At 46.8% G+C, this 5,292-nt stretch overlaps 1 long non-coding RNA gene across 1 annotated transcript; it reads left to right on the forward strand.

The window, feature by feature from the left end:
- The first annotated feature begins 282 nt into the window (after positions 1 to 282).
- LOC147350589 (uncharacterized) lies at positions 283 to 5,086 on the forward strand. Its single transcript, XR_015148996.1, has 2 exons — positions 283 to 551; positions 4,642 to 5,086. It is a non-coding gene; the product is annotated as an uncharacterized LOC147350589 (long non-coding RNA).
- Positions 5,087 to 5,292: the final 206 nt, after the last annotated feature.

Consider the following 5,292-nt stretch of genomic DNA (forward strand, 5'->3'; position numbering starts at 1 on the left):
GGGGAGGACTGCCACTGCTGCTGCTAAGTCACTTCAGTCGTGTCCGACTCTGTGCGACCCCATAGACGGCAGCCCACCAGGCTCCCCCGTCCCCGGGATTCTCCAGGCGAGAACACTGGAGTGGGTTGCCATTTCCTTCTCCAGTGCAGGAAAATGAAGAGTGAAAGTGAAGTCGCTTAGTTGTGACCGACTCTTGGCGACCCCATGGACTGCAGCCCACCAGGCTCCTCCGTCCATAGGATTTTCCAGGCAGGAGTACTGGAGTGGGGTGCCATTGCCTTCTCCGGGGCAGGGGTGGGGAGGACTAGATAAGACAAACCGCCAGGGTACTTAGGAAGTGAGGTCAGCCCCGCTTGGTTGACGGATTGGAGATGGGTGTGGAGGGTGTCAACTTGAAAACAGAAACAGCCTAAAAGTTGCGAGTTGTTTTACTCAGGGGGAATTTTTAGGACTGCAAGCCCGGGAGACATCATCTCAGGCGACCCTGAGGAACTGTTCCGAGAAGGTGTGGGGAGGAGTCGGGTTACTTAGGAGCTTCTCAACAAGAGCAGGTAGTCTGAACGTCAGATTATTTGTTAATTCAAGTTACGGAATTTAGTGTTTTTCTGTGTATGGGAGGATGCAAGCGTCTGGGCTCACTGAAATCATTCCTTTCATATGCATTTCAGCTATCTGGGGCCAGTATCCTGTGTTTTTCGCATCCTGAGTTCCTCTGGACTCCCTGTAGGGTGTGGCTGCAGCCTGACTGATCACAGGGCTTCTCCTTCCTGACTGCCCTGGAGGACTGGAATCGCTGATGACTCTGACATTCTTGTTTATTGATCTGGCAGGAAATATTCCAATTCTCAAGGGTGAGAGAGAAAGGGTCCAACATGATTCCCATGATCTGGGACTTCACAACTGGCTAGAATAGGAGATGAGGCCCAGGGAGTTGCTGTTTGATTGATTGATAGATTGAGTCATGGGGAGGGTGGTGGACTATCCAGGATCAGATTGTGGTTCCTGAGCGTGGACCAGAGGAGCTGGCCAGGAGATGGTGTCTGCAGGGTCCAGAGCTCGGAGAGTGGCCCGGGCTAGAAAAGGTTTCAGGATCACCCTCAGAAGGGCCCTTATTAAAGCTAGGGTGAGGATGTGGGGTGGGGTGCCCACACAGGAACAGATGGAAAGGGCCCTGGGGCTAGAGTCTCTGGATCTGTCAGTGCCTGGCCCGGAAAGGTGTATCTGTCTGCTGGACTCAAGCGCTCCTCCCTCCATGGTACCGCTTGGCCTCAGTCCACTGTGGGCTTTCCCCCTGTTTCTTTTAGATGCTGCTCCCCTGACGCCCCTGCCATCACATGGTCATCCCGGTAACGTTTGCTTCCTCCCCTGGCCCTCTGGTTCCAGGCCCTTCCTCTGTGTGCCCTGCTCAGCTGACACCCCTGGCAACTCTACATGTTTTTTATCCTTCCAGCCCCCAACCCCTTTCCCCGCAGAGGCCTCTTCCCTGAGGTCTCTCAAATGGGAGTGTTTGTTTTTTTAAATTTATTTTTGGCTACACTGGTCTCTGTTGTTGTGCGTGGGCTTTCTCTGGTTGCAGCGAGCGGGGGCTACACCCTCGTCGTGGAGCTCAGGCTGCCCACCGCGGGGCCTTTGTTGTGGAGCTTGGGTTCTAAGCACATGAGCTCAGGAGTTTCAGGCTTAGTTGTCCAGGGCAGGTGGAATCTTCCTGGACCAGGGATTGAAGGCCTGTCCCCTGCATTGGCAGGCAGCGTCTTAACCCTGCACCAACAGGGAAGTCCAATGGGAGTGGTTTGATTTTGTAAATCTCACGGATCCTGGGGTAAGTCAGCGGAGTGGATGTCTTCCTTGTTTCCTCGAGCCTCTTCAAGGCCTTCTACTTCCTTGCAAAACGCCTGGCTTGTTTGAGGTCTCGGTGTTCAGGCCGCCTCCCCCTGTCCCTTTGCTCGTCTACGTCCTTGGCATCAGCGTCCTGGACCAACCTTCCATCCCACCCCTTCTCTGAAACTTCGTGGAGAGCTTCACACCCTAGTGTCTTCCTGCTCACCTGGAGCCTCGCCATCTGCTGGCCACCGGGCCGGTCCATCGCCTTGGCTGTTCCTCCTCCTCTCTGTGTCCCTGGATTTGACATTTTTCTCAGTTCTGTCAACTTTTACCTTATGTATCACGTCATTAAGAACGTGAAGACCTGGAACTATTAAGCTTCCTAATAGACTGAACCTTTAATCATTATGAAACCACTCTCTCTCTCGTAATCTTTGTGTTAAAGTCTACTTTTGGGGGATATTAGTACATCTACACTTCTGACTCTTGTTTGCATGATGCTTCTCTTTCCATATTTTTATTTTCTACATTTCTTAACCTTACTTTTTTTTTTTTTTGATGGGGACCATTTTAAAGCCTTTACTGAATTTCTTATGGTATTGCCTCTCTTTTTTTTATGTTTTGATTTTTTGGCTGCAAAGCACGTGGGCTCTCAGCTCCTCAACCAGAGATCAAACTGGCACCCCCTGCATTGGAAGGCAAAGTCTTAACCACTGGACTGCCTGGGAAGTCTCATCTTAGCCTTACATTTAAATTGTTAAAAACATTTTTTTTTCCTATCTGGTATTCTTTGTGTTGATTGTATAACTTGAGCTGAGTTTATGTCTGCCGCAGTAGTGTGTGGTTTTCAGTTTTTCCACCTATTCTATGTTTCTTCTTTTTGTTTGTTTTGCCTTTGTTTTCTAGGGCAGCCATGACTAAGTGCCACAGACTGAATGGTTTAAAACAATAGAGATCTATTCTCTCAGAGTTCAGGAAGCCTTCTGAAAAAGCAGGGTGTCATCAGCATCATTGTTTCCTGCGGGAGGCGCTAAAGGAGGCCCCCTCCCCCATGCCTCTCTCCTAGCTTCCGGTAATGGCCAGCAAGGCTTCGCACCGCTTGACTTGTAAACGTCCTTCCAGTCTGCCTTCGTACTCATCTGGTGTTTTTCTGGGTCTCCGTGTCTTTATGTTGTTGTTGTGCAGCCGCTAAGCTGTGTCTGACTCTTTGTGACCCCGTGGACTGCAGCACGCCCGGCTCCTCTGTCCTTCCCATCTCCTGGGGTTTGCTCAGATTCCTGTCCAGTGAACTGGCTGGTGATGCTATCTAACCATCTCATCCTCTGCTGCTCCTTTCGCCTTTTGCTTTCAATCATTTCCAGCATCAAGGTCTTTTCCAGTTTCTTGGTTCTTTGCATCACGTGGCCAAAGCATTGGAGCTTCAGCTTCAACAGCAGTCCTTCCAATGAATTTTAAGGGTTGATTTCCTTTAGGACTGACTGGTTTGCTACATGGTCATCTTCTTATAAAGACACCAGTCTTATTGGATTAAGGGCCCATTCTACTCCAGTCTGTCTTACCTACTAATTGCATCAGCAAAGACTGTTTTCAAACAAAGTCAAACTCTGAGCCACTGAGAGTTAGACTCAACATATTATTTTTGGAGGGCATAATAATCTTCTCTTGAATTAAATATTTTTGGGGAGGGGGCTGATGCAGGGTGTAGCATGTTGGATCTCAGTTCACCAACCAAGGATCGAACCTGTACCCCCTGCATCGGAAGAGCGTAATCTTAACCACTGGACCACCAGGGAAGTCCCCGGAATTAAATACTTTTTATTACTCCATTGTGTGTCTGATAATCTCTTAGTAATATTTTATTACTATGTTTTTGGTGATTATCATAATGATTGCAATATGTACCATACTTAATCAAGTCTAATATTAATTAGTGTTTTTGCCACCTTGGACAATGCAAAGACTTTGGAGCTCTGTAACTGCATTTTCTGTCATGCTTTGTATGCTATTGTTGTCAGAGATATCTTAACTCTACATATATTAAAAATTCCATGAAACATCATTCTTGTTGTATATAACCTATCTTTATTTACATAAAGCCTATAATTACCTTTTCCATGTGTTTTTTTCTTCCTCTGATACTTCTGTCTGAACTTATCTTCTTTCTGCCTGAAGAAATTCCTTTAATAATTCCTTCACTTGCCTGGCTGCCCAGTGGTTAAAACTCTGTGTTTCCAATGCAGGGGGCATGGGTTCAATCCTTGGCCAGGTAACTAAGATCCTGCATGCTGCAAAGCATGGCCAAAAAAGGGGGGAAATCCTTTACTGGGGGTCTACTGGTGAAAATTAGTAGTTTGGTCTCCTCTCCAAAGTTTTGTCTTCATTTTGGAAGGTAATAACCATAGCGTGTCAAATCCCAAGCTGCAGCTTTTTAAAAACAGTTCACCTCTCTTAAGACATTTCATTGTCTTCTATTTCTATCTTGACTCTTGAGAAGTTAGCTGTCAACTGAATACTCTTTTGACACAAACATATCTTTCTTCCCTCTCGTTACTTATAAGAGTCCCTCTTTGATTTTCAGTCATTTTTCTGTGACTTGCCTCAGTGAGTTTGTATTTGTTTTGCTTGGAGGTTCTTGGCATTTCTTGAAACTTTAGCTTGAGGTCTTTCATAATGCCTGTAAAGTTTCAGCTACTATTTCTCTGAAAATTGCTTCCACTAACCCCAGGTATTCAATATGAATGTGACTGAATTTGGAGGGAGGGCCTTTAAAGAAGACATTAAGGGAAAACACAATCAGTAAATGAAGATTCTGTCTTATAGGAGCTCCCAGGAAGTTTCCAAGACAACTACCGTGCATAGGCAAGAATGAAGCTGGCACATAGCAGCTGCTCGGCAAACGGTTATTGGACACGTGATTGAAGGCAGCAAAGAAGTAGGGGGGATGTGAAAAATCACTCTGAAGGGCAAAGTTACAGATTTCCCTGGTGGTCCAGTGGTTAAGAATCTGCCTTCCAATGCAGGGGACACAGGTTCAATCCCTGGTCAGGGAACTAGGATCTCACATGCCATGGGGAAGCAACGCCTGTGCGCCACAGCTACTGAGCCCACGTGCCCCAACTTGAGAAGCCACATGCTATACCGCAAGATCCCTCATGCTGCAACTAAGACCCAATGCATCCAAAAACAAAGAAGAAAAGAGAAGAAAGGTAAAGTCAGATTTGTACTTCAAGAGTTAAAGCAAAATAAATTCTAGATGATTCAATTATCTAAATGTTGTTGTTGCTAAGTTGCGTCAGTCGTGTCCGACTCTGTGGGATTCTCCAGGCAAGAACACTGGAGTGGGTTGCCATTTCCTTCTCCAATGAGTGAAAGTAAAAAGTGAAAGTGAAGTCGCTCAGTCATGTCCAACTCTTCGTGACCCCATGGACTGCAGCACACCAGGCTCCTCCGTCCATGAAATTTTCCATGCAA

The sequence above is a fragment of the Bos grunniens genome, chromosome 20, assembly GCF_055505025.1.
Source record: "Bos grunniens cultivar Pamir isolate PY7600 chromosome 20, Bosgru_T2T1.0, whole genome shotgun sequence".
In the NCBI taxonomy this organism is placed as follows: domain Eukaryota; kingdom Metazoa; phylum Chordata; class Mammalia; order Artiodactyla; family Bovidae; genus Bos; species Bos grunniens.